At 33.0% G+C, this 18,223-nt stretch overlaps 1 pseudogene; it reads right to left on the bottom strand.

Annotated features, from left to right (window-relative positions):
* Window positions 1-314: 314 nt before the first annotated feature.
* On the bottom strand, window positions 315-2,348 carry LOC125602392 (annotated as a pseudogene).
* Between the last annotated feature and the right edge of the window lie 15,875 nt (window positions 2,349-18,223).

An 18,223-nucleotide genomic window follows, 5' to 3' on the forward strand; every position in this document is an offset into this window, starting at 1 on the left:
TTCTGTTCAATTTACACAGAACAAAACAAAAGAAAGCAAGTGTAAGAAGGTGACAAAAAAGGACATTGTCGTTAACCCTAGGCGCAAACAAACCAAAACCATGTTCGTTTCATATAATTGAAATGAACGCTTTTACTGCCACGTTTTTGACTAAGGACAAAAAAAGCTTCAACGTTTTTAAATCTTTGGGGTTAGCGTTTGTTTTGTTGTTGAAGGGTGTCATCACTTTAACCACCACTAAGAATCAAAACATGCTAAACGTGTCGCTCACGCGACAACTACAGAAGATAGGGTTTTAAGTTTTTTTTTTGTACTTACGCGACAACGGCCACGTCCGGTGATATCCTGATGACCGATGAGGAGAGCCTCTAGCTCAGCCGGAGCCACTTGAAAACCTTGTACTTGATAAGCTCTTTCAAACGATCGACAATGAAAGCTCGTCGTCGTCATCGATCAACCCGATATCTCCGGTGTGAAGCCAGCCGTCTTTGTCAATGGTCTCTGCTGTAGCCGCCGGGTTGTTGAGGTAAACTTTCATGATCTGGTGACCACGGATGCAAATCTCTCAGTTTTGTTTTGGAAAGTGAGTCTCCGGTGTCTGGATCGATGATTTTCATCTCGGCGTTTCTAACCACCGTACCACAAGCTCCTGACTTCACTGGAAACGGCTCTTTCGCGAAACCTAACGACATTGCTAGCACCGGACCTGCTTCCGTCATTCCGTATCCCTAATCATCAAACATTTTAAAATAATTTAAAACATTTTTAAAATGCATAAATAATCGAGATTTATTGATCATTTGATTTTACATGTACCACTTTACAAAACTAATGACCAAAATAATAAAATATAAAATCTGAATTTATGTTGTTGGGTTACATCAAGTTTTAATTGTTACAAGTTTTGTAACTCTTTTCATACATTTTCTTGATTATGTCAATAGCAAATATCTAATAAGTAATCTAATAATTAAATCTTTGATAATACTTGTTTCTTGTGTAGATTAAAGATGAATATTCATACTAAAAACCATGAAATTACTAAGCAAGAAATCTACGTTTTTTTGTTGCTAAAATACTTCACTGTTCATAGCCAGCTTACTTAAATTAGTAAAATTTATCATTTTTTTTGAAAAAATAAATAAATTTAATCATTTTTTTTAGCTAATCTAAATATATACTATTCCATAATTTTTTTTGTAATGTGATTCAATTCCATATTAATTTGGATTTTCTAATATGTTACGATTCTGTATTTCCGAATAAAGAAACAAATCGAGACACAAACACAAACCTGACCGAGTTTGGCGTTAGGAAACTTGGCACTTACGGCATCTTCAAGCTCCTTACCCAGCGGAGCAGCACCAGACTTCACAACCCTAATCGAGCTCAAGTCATACTTCTCCGTCTCCGGCGACTTCGCCATCGCCAAAACAATCGGCGGAAACCATCGGAGAACCGTCACTTTACACCTTGTATGAGCTCCAAGAGCAGATTAATCCGAACTTGGGCATGATCAAGATGGAGGCACCAACTCTAAGCCCACACAGCATGATCGATTCAAAGCGTAGATATGGAACAGGCAAGACACAGAGTATGACGTCATCGCTGTGGAAGTAAAGATTCGGATTATCGCCGTCGACTTGCTGAGCGACGCTCGTGACTAGTCCCCTGTGAGTCAGCATCACTCCTTTGGGTAGACCCGTCGTGCCGGAGGAGTAAGGAAGCGCCACCACGTCGTCGGAAGAAATCTCCACCGTTTCGATTTCGGTTGACTGAGTCAACTCGGTGAATCGGAGGCAGCCTTCCGGGATCGGAGAAGGTTCCTCGTCGGTGCAGACGATTATAACGCCGTCGTTTTGGAGGGTCTTTGATTTTGTCGACGTAGCGAGACTGGTGACGATGAGCTTCGAGTTCGAGGCTTTGCCTGCTTGGCAATCTCCGCCGCGAGTGAAAAAGGGTTGGCGGCGGTTGCGGTTGCGCCGCGGAAGAGGCGGCGAGGAAAGAGAGGACGAACTCGGGGCAGTTCGAGAGGAGGATCATCACGACGTCGTTTTGGTTAACGCCGAGTTTTTTGAAAACCGGCGGCGATGCGACGGGAGGCGACATGGACGTCGGAGTAAGTGTACACGTGGCCGTTGGGACCGTTGATCAGGCAAGGCTTGGAGGCGAACTCGGAGATGTTTTGGAAGATGTAGTCGTGGAGAGGGAGGTGATTGGGGATGTAAATATCCGGAAGCTTTGATCGAATATGACGTCACTGTTGTTGTTGCTGCTCTGTTTCTGCATGGCGTCTTCTTGTGGAGCCATTCTAAGTTTTAACTCTTTGGTTTTGCTTTTCCAAGCTTGGGGAAGGTTTCGTTTTGTGATGTGTGTTTTAGGCTTTGGCCTGAAGGGACAGGAGCTGTCTCGGAGGAGCTCATATAGGAACTTCACCGGCGAAGAACTGTGGGGTGGTGAAAGGGTCATAATTGTAATTTTAAGATACAGGGGTATTATTGTCATTACATCAAGAGTACTTCTGAAATTTTCACGTCGCGTTTGGTAAGCTGCATTTTTATTGCTGAAAATCACATGTTTATGAAAAAGTCATTAATATTACTGTAATTTTTACATGATTTTATGCGTGTTAAACATATCCATTGAGTAAACCCATTGGGTATTTTAACGAAATAGGAAATATATATCATTACTTTCAAGAAATAATATTGCAAAAACGTTAAGATTTTTGCCACGTTTTGGATATGTGTAATGGATTTATACTACTTTGATATAAATCTTTGCATGTATTTTGACTTCTTGAATATTCTCTTTAATACCTGCAGATTTTATCTACTTTGTTCTATAAAAGAAACATACACATTACCAAGAAACATATCTGAACTCTTGACCTTCTTCATATATGAAATCAAAACCATTAATTCGAATCTGGAAGTCAATCAATTCAACTTTAAAAAAAGAACTTATGGTTGGAAACAGGAAGCATACGAAATACAGGGGTGTGACTGGAAATAAGAAAATGGGTTGGGTGAAAGAAGAGTGGGTTGGTGAAGAAAGCGAAATAGATATTGATTGGGCTTTGGTGGGAGAGTGGGCCCATGTTGTTGACGATAAAAGTCTAAGTAAAATGAAAAATAAAATATGTCATAATTTTCACAACCCCACCTATCTTAATATTTATATTATATAAATATATCAAAGATAAGAAAATTATTATGTTATCTCTCAAAATAAATGGACGTTAGTTCTCTTCACCAAACAGTCAAACAGTCAAACACATCCTTTTAGTGATATTTACTTCAATATCTCCTTTTTTTGTATATGAGGTCTTGGGTTAGGAATGGGTTAGTGGATTGGATTTATAGCGTTGATATTCAAATCTATAACATATTAAAATTCATTATTTTTTTATTTATTCAGTCATAACAACTTCAAGAGTCTAATAGGCATATATTATGTTTATAAAGTCAAATGCAAGTTTATATGTTGAATAGATTTACAACATGATTTAACTATTATGTTGACAATTTTGCAAAGTTATGACTTGTACACATGACAAATTTTGTAGGAAATAATAGCATGATTTAGTTTGATTTTGAGATAAATCATCACTAATTGAATAGATATAGAGAGAATGTCAATTGACCACACAAATGCAAATTTTCCATTCCTCTTTGCATTTAATACCAACATTATCATCCAAAAGGACAATAATCTCTAATGATCATGAGTTAGCATCAGGTTATTCGGTATATAATCCAATTTGACGCAATTTTATAATTTGTTTAAATGGTAAATTGGTTATAACCGAAATAATTTTTATTTTTTTTATTTCAACATTTTAAGTCGATTTAAATATTTAATAATTTATATTAGTCTAAATAAATATAAATTAGTCTAGTTAAACCAATAACATTAAAATGAATGGTGAGTAAATTTTGTCTATAATCAATGATAATATTTTTTTTCAACCTTTTGTATTATTTCAAGCACCTAAATTTTCCTGATTTTCAGTATATTTAAGTTTTTATATTTTTCATTAAAATAAACTTTTAATAAAAAAATATATTTAAAAATATCTAATATAACTATAAATATAGACAAATAAATTATTATTGACAAAAATTTTTTGTTAACTTCTTGTTATGTCTAGGTCGCGAATAATCTACCTAGATGCTAATACTTTATAAATCGTCTAGTTACTTTTCTTAAACACTTGATTCAATTGTCATTTGTGCATTTACTTTAAAATTCTAAATGTAAATTTATAATTCAGATAAGATAAGTGCGTGGAATTTAATATATATATACAATTTAATATTTAGATAAAAAATTATACACTTATTTGAATGATTTGATCAAATATCTTACCGATTAACTGATCAACATTTGTGAACGTCATGAAATAACTTATTTTGAAAAATGGTGGAATTGTTTTACTAAAACATTGTCTCTTTGTAATAATATTATAACTACATTTAAAATTTTGTAATTAATTAATTGATATATTGTAATATTTTTCTTATTTTTTAACATATAAATTGGAACACAAATTTTTTGAAATTTTAAGTGATAAATCTTAATTTAAATTTGTTTAATTGCTTGTAAATTATACTAAAATGCAAGTTATGCTTGTAATTAAAAAGTAGTATAAAATGAATTCATATTCGTTTAAAAAGGAAATAAATTTATAGGTACATTATTTATTTTTATAATGTAAAAACTAAAAGTATCATAGATTATTTTATTTTAGTGCATGATTTCTCCTACGAAAGTAACTATGTATTTATAAAATATCAATAAATTAATTATTTTGACTATGAATAAACTATCGAACAAAAAAATATTATATAATAACTTATAAATATTTTGTATATTATTTATATATATATATCAATTTTATGTAACGTGTGGAACTAACTTTAATAACTTGGTATCATCAGAAACATGCAATTGTAATAACCATATGATTTAGTGCTTTGAAAATTAAATGGTATATGATTCTGAAAATGATTGGAGATAGAAATGCTACAATTTTTATAGAAAGTTGCATGAAACACTAATATAATTATTAAATTTATGATTATATTTCTATAATATATATTCTTTCATGTACACATAGTATATACTATATTTATGTAATTATTATGAATACTTCATTGACTGATTATACATGTAAAACAATAAATAGTTATATTTGTATACGTATATGTATATAATCATTTTATGATAGTGTAGCCTGTATGATTATTGTATTGCTCGAAAGCACATATATCTTTGTCATTGTCATTTCATCGTCATTAATTTTTTTTATAAACCCTGTCATTAATTTTTTCAAACATCCAACAAAGTCAACTTGAATTAAACACAAAACAGAAAAATTAGCACACAATGTTTGTAATTAGTATTTTAGCAGTGATTTATGTCGATTTTTTACCATCGATTTAACTAACTTAATCATTTTAATTGTCAATAATTTATAATATTTTTGAGACAGGATGAACATTTTAAAATTACTCCCAAGTAGTTTTATACCAAGGATCTGAGTCAGATTTCTAACTCTTTTGAAGGGGTCATGCAAACAACTAAACTAAGACTTTTTTGATGGTCCTACATTGTTTTAATTTTTTGTTAGGTTAATAAAAATTAAAATTCTTTGATATATTTTCACTATATTGCATTCTTGAAAATAATAAAAAATTTCAAATAATTATAAACCTCTATCAACAAAAAGAAAAAAATAGAAACATTCAGAGAAATAACGGTTGGTGCAAATCAAGAGAAATTGCTAAAAATACTATATTGATAGTATCATTTTGCATGTTTACACTAACTTTTAACGAATGATAAAAAATATTTATAACTATAAGATTAACTAATATATATTTAGTGTTTAGAGTTGAGGGGTGAGTGGAGTAGGACTTTTAGAATGTAAAATTTATGATTCTAATAAATATATAAATAAATACTTAAAAATATAAATAAATTTTTAAAAATAGTTTCAAAAATATTTTTTTTGATTTTCAAAAAGAAAAATTGAAAATAAAAAAAAAATTATAAAAAGTTTGAATTTGAAAAAATATAATTCAAAAACATAAAAAAAAGATTTTTTTTCTTTTAAATTTTTTTTATTTAAATAATTATTTATTATATATATAGAAAACAATGATATAAAAGTCTTTTGCTAGTTAATGAAAAATATTTTTGCAAATGTCTATTTACTGATAGTAAACATGAATAATAATATCAAGAAAGTGGTAAACATGAAAATTTCCCGCGAATTAATTGTGACTTAGGATTTGTTTAATTTAAATAATTCATTTGTACTTTTGTCAATAAATTATTTTTTGTCAGCACTTGGACACTAATGACTGATTATCTAGTGGGAACCCAGACATCTATGGAATATAGGATCAAATATGAGCAAAATATTTGTCAAAAAAATATGAACAAAAATAACTATAATATATATATTACTTTATAGATCTGAGAATGAAACGACCATAAAACCGCTGTCTCTATGTAAAATCATGTTTTAAAGATAAAGGATACAACTATACAAGCAAATGGCAAGAATCAAGACGCATGTTTAGTTCGATACGGCAAAAATACTACGATTCTTACAGTGCGTCATGTCTTTTTCCAAATGTTAAGGTTAGGCAAAAAGTATAAAATATTTTAATCAAAATTTTAACAAATATGAATCTTGTGCTGGATTATTTACCTTTCAAATAGTTTCTTACAAAACATGCAAAAGAAATGACTGGAGAATATTTCTGTATTTGTGTCTCTATTTGGGTCTCTTATAAGTTATAAGCCTAACTTATTAACTAGAAGTTTCGAAACAAATCAGATATTGTTGGTAAAGGATATAACCGTCAATTTGATGGTCCACACCAAACAAATTCTAGAGGAACCATGCATGTGGGTTTGACCGAGTCATGTTTTTAAAGCAAAATTTTAATTTTCATCATAAAACTTATGAAGTCATTTCACAATCAAATCTGATGTGTTAGTATTCATGTTCTAGAACCCGGCCGCCTAGCCGAGTTAGCGGCCAAGAAATCACTATCCGGTGAGTCACCGTGGCGAACTGAGGGTATGCATTCTAAAAATCAATTTTTTTTAAAATTGCATTTTTTACTTATATAAACTTGTAAATCTAATAATCAATGTTACATCTATGAAGTTTTGATAAAACAATAAGAAAAATGAAAAAAAAATGATGTAAATCCCGTCAAAATCTATGACCATCGCATTTTTTTACAGTTGCATAAACCAAATACCTATGGAGGAAGACAATATATACAATGACGACTCTAGCCTTCATTAAAAATAAAAAAAAATTAAAATTAAAATTCGCTTTCTTGGATTCAAACTGGGAGTGATTGCGTATGTGATATAGAATTTACCAGTCACCACGACATATTACTTGTATTTTGTTACAATTATTTATATATAACCTAAAACAAATCGCCAATTAATCTCCGAGTAATCTCCGATTAATTGATTCAGCACTAGGCCTTACACGACCGTACGCGTAACGCCTACGGAATTTCTGAACAGGGGTTAGTATTGCTTAGTACCACGACTTGTACAAAATGAATTATAACACTTCATCAGATTTGATTGTTCGGGCAGCTGGATGAATCAATTTCTTGTTAGTGTTGTGTGCATCTTTTCGCTTGTCTTCGGCTTCTCCTTTTTTGTATGGCTCGGTCAGTCCTTTCGCTTGGATTTTCAAGATTTGTATATCTATTTGAATAGAATGACTAAAACATCGATTGCTTGTGATTTCATGCTTTTACCTTTTTGTCGTAGACCAAGTTTGTTTTACTATTGTTAATCAAGTTTAAACTTAAACGGTTCATTTCTAAAATAATATTTATTTATTTATTAACAAAAAAAAAAAATCAAGACAATGAAACATGTGAAACATGTAGTACATGTCCCTATGAAAGGATTTTGCTATCTTAGCTAATAAATAAGACGATACATTTTCAGAACGAGGAATAAAGATAATCCAGAAATAAATGAATCTACTCTTTTGTTTCATCAGCTCCTTTAACTCTGTGGAAAAATTAGGCCATGATCCTGGGTACTGAATCATGAAAACTAGATCCTTGCAATTGGTGCCAAAAGCCTGACATGTCGATAGCTGGAGCATGCACTCTATCACCCATGAGAGGGCGTCGAGCTCCGAGTGAAGGGGTGATATTCTTCGCTGTTGGTTTCGTGCTCCCAAAAGCTGAGTTATTTCCTTAGAAGTTATCCATGTCCATCCATAACCACTGAAGAGTGCATAATGTGTCGATGATCCATCTATCATGCATCTCTCAGAATTTGCTACATGTTCAAGATTTTATATAACTTCTGGTTCTTCCTCTTTGCGATTTGCTTCAAACCAAGCATGACATTCTACCTCATCATGACGGACAGGTTCCAATGGGTCCATATCTATTCTTCTGAATAATTTATCATTTTTTTGCTTTCCAAATGTATCACATAATCCAAGGGTATGGGTCTTTATCCATCTTGGGGTCTTCTATATCGTTTTCCGCCAAAAAAAAAAACTATGTTTGTAAAGTGGCTTGCACTGGAGAACCTCTCTGGTGCAAGTTAGAGTTTCTGCATGTGCCCATGTATGTAGAGTTGGGGGACATTCAAATATGGCATGGTTTATAGTTTCATCATCTGCTCCACATCTGGGCAGTGGTTGTCGCTTCGCATATAACGATGTGTTTGGTTGCTTGTCACTGCTAATTGTCCCGAGATTGTTTGCCAAATAAAGTGTTTTAGCTTTGGTGGAGCTTGTACCCTCCAAGCAAAAGCTTGGAGTTTAGTAATATTCGGCTCTAACGTTTCTGGCCACCCAGTATTCTGGTCCCATTCTTAGTATAGCTACAATAATACTCCTTCTAATGATATCTTTGGCTTATGGCCAAAAATTGAATCAATGGTATATCCTCTGGATTGACATAGTTTTCAAGCATCTCTGAATCCCATCTTTTGAGGTTTATTCCGTACTGACATCATTGGGTGGACCACTAGTGCTATTGGTCTACCTAGTCTTGTTGGTATCGTTGGTAACCTAAGGTCTTCTCAAACTCTAATCTCATTCTCGAAGTGTACCTTTTGTCTGATTCCCAACAAAACTAATGGTTTTGATGCCATAATACTCGTCCACCCATATGAGGGCCCATCAGCTGTGTTTAGCCGCAAAGGCGTGTTATATCTGAAGTATCTATACTATTAAAAGGGAAGGATTCTTAAGAAATCTACATATGAAAGGTTGTTACATCTATTCATTAACTATTCATTATATTTTGGTCTTACCTTTATTTTCTCTAACAATCAAAACAATAAATACATGAATACTTTTTGGAAATATCGTTGCTTTGTTTATATATATTATATTTTTTGCCATTGTCATTTATTTATTCATCTAAAAATTATTAAATATATTTTTGGGTATAGTAATATCCGTGAAATATATATATATATCTCATTAATAATATGTAAATGTGTAATATTCAAAGTATATTATTCAATTTATGTTCCTTAGTATGTAACATAATTTATTGACCGATTGAGCATATATTCATATTTTAATTTTAATCAATTTTCGATCATGTTATTAAACTGTAAAATATTAGAATTTACATTTTATACGATTATAAAATTATTGGCCTTCTTAAGTTGTATTTATACTAAATTTTATACAATTATAATATTTTAGGTTATCAGTTTTGTAATAAATCAAATTTTATTAAATCTAAATTTTGTAAAAATAATATCAGTTGGTAGAACCTCTGATAGAATGCTACGTGAAGAACATATGCCAATCCAGATTATATTTGGCTATCGGGTTTATCAAGATCAGATAAAAACACTGCTTATATCTTAATTTGTCTATAAACCATATGAACCCCTACAAAAAAGAGTTTTAAAAATAGAATAATTTTTCTCACTATTTAAATGTAGATGGACTGTTAGTCTTTAGCATTCAGTTTTGGTTTGATTATTTTGAGTTTTGGTTCTCGAAATTTAGGACAGTTATTTACAAAGTTTGATTTGGTTTGGTTTTAGTTGGGTTGTTTTTTTTTTTTTTGGTTCATTATCAAAGTTGAGAATCGCTTAATATGCAAAAAAATAAATTGGGTCCAATTAAGTAATGGTTCGATAGTGGTTTTCCAAATAATTACAAATTTATAGATAAATTTGGATAATTTGGGATTATCAGTTTAAATATCATGTAATTTCGGTTGTTAGGATAAAAATATTAGATAATTCGAATAATTTTAATAATTGAAAGAATTTTTTTTGGAAATATGTTTTATATATAGTATTTTTAAAATATTTATTTATTTAGAAATTAAATGTAATTATTATCAGTAACTATATAATTTGTATTTTAAAAATTCACTTACCCTTTTGGCTCTCCCTTACTTATGAAATTCAGTTTATTTTTAGTTTCAGGATTTTCAGTTTGGTACAGTTTAGTTCACGGTTCCAAATAAATGTAATCAAATCTACACAATATATTATATACAATATTTTTTTATTTTTTTAATTTCAAAAACAAATCTGCGCTTTCCAAACGCGGATCAAAATCTAGTTTTCTCCTTAAAACTAGCAACTAAGCAATATGGGACTTGTACTAGTCGCCATAATTATTTGCCTAGTAAGGCAAGATTGAATTCATGGATCATCCTGAATCTTATATCTTCCTCTTCTCTTGATTTGCATAGTTTTCCCATTTTACCCAATATATTCTTCCTTTAGGCAGATTTGAACTCCACCAAAACTGTGCAATGGCACTAGCTAGATTTTCACATGTCTCTATGGGTAGTAGCAGAGTCGAAATTAGGTAAGTAGGTAGGGCCAAATGATAGACTTTATTAGCACTTCCTTTCCTCCCTTCGTTAGCCATCAACTTGTCCATCGATTAACCCGACTTTGCAACCTCTCTTTCAGGAAGCAATGTTTTTAAACTCGACCCGGACACTGAACCAGATGACTTATCGGGTTGTCGGATCACTGGGTCGACCGCAGGTGAACCGCGGGTTAACAAATGAATTAATTTTATTACATAATAATATATCAGCTATGTAAATGAAAATATAGAAACTAAAGTTTAATATTTTCTAAATGTTTTTTTAAACATAAAATAATAGTTTGAATATATATATATTTTATGTTTAAAACATTTAGAAAATACTTAAGTTTAGTTTTTATATTTTATTTTCATTTGACATACAAAATATCAAAAAATAGTTTAGACTATTTAAAATTTTCTCTAACGAGGTAAGAATTATGACATCTAAAAAAATCAAGACATAAAATTTATAAATATTTAAATGTCTAATGTGAATAATAAATTAAACTTCAAATACAAAATAAACTAAAAATAAAAGATCGTTGTAATATATTGTCAATAACGGAAATAAACTAACACCAAATCACATCAACTAATTTTGGTTCTCTCTACCATCGTTCACTTCATTTTTTTCATATGGCATAGTGAAATATTCATCAAAATCTAAAAATCACAAATATAAAACTGAAAAGGGAAAACATAACTTTTTTTTTTGTCAGCATATAATTTTTTTAATTGGAAATTTAGTGTATAGAACATAATCTAAAACATAATTAAAAACTAAAAGGAGAAGTAAAAGTTATTTATTGGTTCAAATGGTGGTTCAATCGGTATTGGGTTCCGGTTTTTACGGGTTTTTGCGGGTTTCTAAATATTGTGTTTTTTACAAAACCCAAACCGAATTTTTTCTGGGTCACCGGGTTTACCGGTTCAACCGCGGGTCCGGGTCGGGTTTCAAAACACTGCAGGAAAGCAAACAACTTCCTTTTTAATCCACTAATGTCTTCAGAAATACCAAGATAGTCCCCATTCCCCCCTCATTTATAAATCTTGTTGATGTTTTGACAGCCTCCTTCACATTTCCAGGTATCTTCTTGCCAAAGAGTAATGATTATTTCTCATAGTTAACGCATTGTCCAGAAGTTTTCCCATAAGTCTTAAGAACTTCCATGATTTCATCACATTCACGAGGCTCCGCCTTACAGAAGAACATGCTATCATCAGTGAAGAGAAGGTGTGATACTGGAGGGCTAACGCATGATACACGCATTCCCGTTATCGTACCATGATTCTCTGCGTGATTGAGAAGGCTAACGAACGTTTCCGTGCATAAGATAGATATGAAAGGAGACAAAGGATCTCCTTGACGAAATCCCCTTTGTGGGGTAATGTTTCCTCTAGGTTAACCGTTGAACATGACATGATAATTTACCGACATGAGGCACCGCATTATCCATTCATATCTACCTTATGCACGGAAGCGTTCGTTACCGCATTCTATCCGATCATAGGCTTTACTCATGTCTTCTTTTATAGCCATCCTCATATTTCTTCCGCCAGGATCTGTACGAAGAGCATGGAACATCTCATATGCTATCAGTACATTATCAGATATCCGTCTTCCAGCAACAAAGGTTGACTGTGTCTTAGATATCAGGTCTGGTAGGATTTTCTTTAATCTTTGGCATAATACTTTCAATATTATTTTGTAACAGACATTGCATAGACTAGTGGGTCGAAATTTTGACATTTCATTTGGCTTTTGTTTCTTAGGTATCAGACAAATATTGACATCATTGAGACCATCCGCCATAAATCCATTGAATAAAAATTCATTAACCATACGGGTTAAGTCATCTTTCACAATGTCACATAATGTTTTATAGAATACGGCTGTGAAGCCATAAGGTCAAGGTGCCTTCTCTGGGTGCATTGCAAATAGGACCAGCTTTACCTGCCATTCTGATACATAAGATGTAAGATCCGCATTGAGTTGGTCAGAAATTGTTGTCGTAACATTGGCCAGAGCCTTCTCAATGAGCTCTGGATTGGAAGTTGTATATAGATCTCTAGGTTACTTGGTAGCGATGGCTACCAGTTTTTCTTCATCCTCCACTAGATTCCCATTAAAATCCAAAAGACCCATAATCTTATTCATGGTTCTTCTCTGTTTTGTAATGGCGTGAAAGAACATTGTGTTCAAATCCCCTTCTCTGAGCCAAACTCTACTCTTTTGCTTCCAAAATTATCCTTCTGCTTTAAGGGCCGCTGTGAGTTCTTTAAGTGTTGCTCTTATTTCTTCTGTTGTGGCATCATCGTCAGAGTAGAAGTTGTCGAGCTTAGATTTGAGATCTTCTATTAGTTTTGCAGCATTTAAGTCTTTTTTCTATTTTCCACTCTCTTAGAGCTCTCCTGCAACTGGGCATATGATCTATGATACTTGCATTAGGAGAGAGCTCAGGAAAATTCCAACCATCTATAAACACATGTCTTATCTCTTCATTATCCAGACATTGCTTATCAAATTTGAATGTTTTCCTTTTCCTTATTGGTTTGGATCAGATATCTGCTAGTATCGGACGGTGGTCTCATTCCCACATATGTAGTATTGCCCTTTTGAATGTGAGAATTTTTCATGCCAATCTTCGTTTCTAAGAGCACGATCAAAACAACATCGTACATATCCATTGGGGCGTTTTCTGGCCCATGACAATTGGTTCCTAGTGCATGAAAACTCAAGCATACCAAAATCTGAAATCATCTTATTGAACGAAAGAAATGATGTGTCAGATCTGTGTTTTCCTCCTTCTTTCTCATGGTATCCTGTTATTTCATTAAAATCACCTATCATAAACCAAAGACCATCTCTAGTTGTGGCAGAACGCGTAAGACGTTCCCAAACTTGATCTCTTATTTCTAAAACAGAGTCCCCATAAATAAATATATTATAGACATTTATTTCATTAATGACTGCTTTTACATTATTCGAAAATAAAACAACAACTTTAAAATCATCCATAAAAAAACAAAGGTAAACCAGGCCAAGTGGCTCAACGGTAAGCAATTTATTAAAATTTAAGCCAGACTAAATGTTTTGCAACAGCAGCTTCCTATCCTTCGTCTCAGTAAAGAATAAGAGTCTTGGGCGATGCTTCTGACACATCTCCGTGAAGTGTCGAACTGTGAGGTCATTTCTTATCCCTTGACAGTTCCAACTGAGTGTCTTCATTGATGAAGGTGGGGCAGATATTTGACATCCACCATACATTTATGTTGGCTACCAACACTTGTTGTAGCTTTCCTCGAACCAGATGACTTTAAGCCCCTTCTACCATGAGCAACATTCCCACTTGTGTTGTTTTAGCATTAATTCGCGGCGAAGCTCGACACTGGTTTCCCAATTGCAATGTTGGGAACAAAGAGCATGTGATACTTCTTGTTACTGTTTTCTCAGCCGCATTCTCATCAGCCTCATCCTTGTCTGCGTTTTTTGGTTTGCTTCAATCATAAGGATTAAGCTTCCTAGTATATTCTGAATGTTAGCTTCCATGTCCGGGGATTTAAAAGTTACAAGATCTTCTCCCAGCAAGTCATCTCCTCCATTATCATTAGCTCATTGCCAGTAGGCTCTTCCATGTCAGCATCAGCTGCGTCTCCTTCCTCATTATCGTTATCACACTCATTCATGGCAGCATTTAAAGCATTGTATGGAGGGATTAGGTCCTCTGTTGTGGCTTCTACATATGAGACAAGAGTTCGTGTGGATGAGTTTGACCTGAAGATTACATTTATATCAATAAGAGGCTGCTCAATAGCTGTTCTTGATTTTGGTTCAATGGAACCAGGTATCGCTGACCGAGGCTTAGTGGCCTCACCAGCTGAACCTGATGATGTATCCCTAGTTTGATGATTTATCTTCAAGGGTCTGAGCTGTTTCTCCTTCCATACTCGCTCTTTACTAGCGTTTTGATATCTTCCTGCAGTATCCTGCTTACGAACATATGAGTACGGATTGTATCGAGAGTTTCTAGGATTGGTAGCTCGATTAACGCGGCTTGAATGAGAAGACTGTTTCACTCGAGAATAAGAGCTCGTTCCTTCTTTGTAAGACCTATAAGTGGTCTCATCTATCACTCGTGCGTTTCCAGTGGTTACTCTTTAGCCAGCATCTGTATGTTCGCCTCTACTAGCATTTGAAGGAACTCGATCAAACATTGTTTCTCGAGTTGTCATTTGGCTTATCACATTACTTTATGTCGTCAAGAAATCTTGAGCCTCATGTGACATAAGACCACATGTGGTACAATGCTTAAAAAACTTTTCATAGTGGAGCTTAATGGTAATATCCTCCTTATTTCTTGTTTGAAGTTTCCTTGAGAACTTGAAGGGCTTAGAAGAGTCCATCTAAACATTGATCTTTCCCTTTGCAGCATCAATCTTGCCCACTTTCCCAAGTCGATTACCAATAGATTCTAGATTTGATGAGTGCAGAGATGAAGTGGGATCCCTTGGAGGTGAATCCAAAACATCACTATTGACGGATAGTGTTCGTCTATCACCGGCTCCCAGCGTACCAAAACGAACATACAGAAGTTGTGATGGAAAGGGCCTTGGTTGAGAACAAAATTAAGATCTTCCTCATTATCAAAATTGAATAGAAAACATACATTGCCCAAATCGTAAGCGGTAATCTTTTCTGATATAGCCCATTGTTCCGGCATAGCTACAATGAGTCTCTCCACATTTTTTTTAAATTTAAGATCTTGCTAATAAGAGACAAGTGGTATTCTCTTATGAGATGTTCATCGGCTTGATCCGGCAATTGTATCGGCTCATCATCATCTTCCTCGAGAAGGATACCTTTGCCCTTGCTTGATGCCATTGAATTGATTTCTACCGTACAAAGATAAGCTAGTTGATTTCCTTTAGATCGAGAACAGAGGACGTCGATAACAGGCTCCAAAGAACAGAGGGCGTCGAGGAAGCGTGAAAGTGAAGGAATCACCAATCAAATAAGGCCAAAGCATCATAGTTCAAAATTATTACTACATATTGACAATTTTCTTCACCTTTATCTCTCTCACAGTCTTTACTTTTCATGTTATCTTGAAGCCAGCATCTATAGTGTTAAGTATTAACAGTGAATGGACAAGAGTACAAAAGATATGTGGTTATTTTCGGTAGTAATGCATAAGAGTGTCAAAGACAGAGCATAAGAGGGTGGAAGATTTTTGTGTTGTGGCATGTGACCATGTAATCGTGTATCCTTATATACTAGACAAATCCAAGCAGAATTAGTGTATCATGGTATAAATCCACAAGCTTTAGAACCGTTTTCGGTGTATAACTCCATAACAAGAAATACACTATAAAGATGTTTTCGCACCAACAAGTTAGATTAAACATAACTGTAAACAAAATAGATAAAGATTCAAAATTTGCAAGAATTATGTATCTGCTAACTTCGAATTGATTCACCAAAGAAAATTTCTACCAATCCATACACTCGACATAGTAAATCACTCCTAACGAGATTCATTGAAACGTCATTCTTTTTCTTTGCATTGTTTTTCTTTGTGCACTAAATCTTTTTCTTCACATAAGCTTTCATAGCATCATAGTTCAAAATTATTACTAGATATTGACAATTTTGTTCACCTTTATTATCTTTCTCACAGTCTTTACATTTCATGTTATCTTGAAGCCGACATCTATAGTGTTAAGTGTTAACAGTGAATGGGCAAAAGTACGAAAGATATGTGCTTATTTTCGGTGGTAATGCATAAAAGTGTCAAAGACAGAGCATAAGAGAGTGGAAGATTTTTGTGTTGTGTCATGTGACCATGTAATCGTGTATCCTTATATACACGACAAATCCAAGCAGAATTAGTATATCATGGTATAAATCCACAAGCTTTAGAACTGTTTTTGGTGTATAACTCCATAATAAGAAATATACTACAAAGATGTTTTCGCACCAACAATTTAGATTAAACATAAATGTAAACGAAATAGATAAAGATTCAAAATTTGCAAAAATTGTGTATCTGCTAGCTTAAACGAAATAGATAAAGATTCAAAATTTGCAAAAATTGTGTATCTGCTAGCTTCGAATTGATTCACCAAAGAAAATTTCTACCAATCCAAACACTCGACATTGTAAAGCACTCATAACGAGATTCATTGAAACATCATTCTTTTTCTTCGCATTTTTTTCTTTGTGCACTAAATCTTTTTCTTCACATAAGCTTTCTTTTTTCTCCTATGACGAATGATCCCTACACTCACCGAGGCTAGTCACAGTCTGTGATATGGATGATCAAAGTGGGGTAAAAGAAAAATAAGAAGTGTACTGACCAATCGAAAAATTCAACTTGTATTTCTTTTTTTGAGGAATTATCCAAAAGGTCAATTTACATTTAAGCTAATCAATAGTATAATTTTTAGTGATGAAATAATATGGAAATTCTCACAAATATACAAAATTAATTGTATTTTATCAAATCGACTTTAAACAAAAGTAATAATTTATGTTGAAAACAACAACAAAACAAAAAACGTACTATAATTTATAGTGTCCAGACAAGACATAAATCTCACATTGCAATTAGTGTCTTTATATACACACATCAACATATGTGGGAAAAAAACACTGTCAATTCATGTGAAAATACTCAAATATTGTAGTTTTTACTGATATAAATGGATAAAAAACAAATGTATTATCTGACTAACAAGAGATCTTTATCCCAAAGAAACTTTGAAAATGACTTTAAAAAGGGGAAAAAATAATCTACATATCGACTAATTCTCAACACGTTATAAGACCATCTCCAATGTATTTTGCTATTTTCACTTCTAAAATAGAAGAACTCTATAATAGAGGTGAGATATGTTCCAATGTATTTCTCTATAATAGCAATCTCCTCCAATTATAGAGTAAAAAATAGAAGAATGCTATTTCTTCCTCTATATAGAGGAAAATATAGAGATCTCTATTATAGAGGAAGAAATAGAGTTGGGTTGGAGCAATTTTACCTCTAAATGCTATTATAGAGGTGAAAATAGCAATGGGTTGGAGATGCTCTAAGCGAATTGGGGGGGCAAAATAATAAAAATATAGATATATTTTCTTTCTTTTTATAATAATCGTCACATAGCCATTTGCAGGGGCGAAGCTAGGATTTATTACGACTGGGTGCAAAATAACAAATAAATGTAGTGTAGGGGGTATTGAACTCTGGTTCATTGGAAACTATGGGTGCATCATTGCCAAATTAGCCACTTGCCTTGTATTTGTACAAGTTGAAAAGTTAAATATTTTAAATAGACTGGGTGCACGTG

Source organism: Brassica napus, unplaced genomic scaffold (assembly GCF_020379485.1).
Source record: "Brassica napus cultivar Da-Ae unplaced genomic scaffold, Da-Ae ScsIHWf_2831;HRSCAF=3611, whole genome shotgun sequence".
NCBI classification, from domain to species: Eukaryota; Viridiplantae; Streptophyta; class Magnoliopsida; order Brassicales; family Brassicaceae; genus Brassica; species Brassica napus.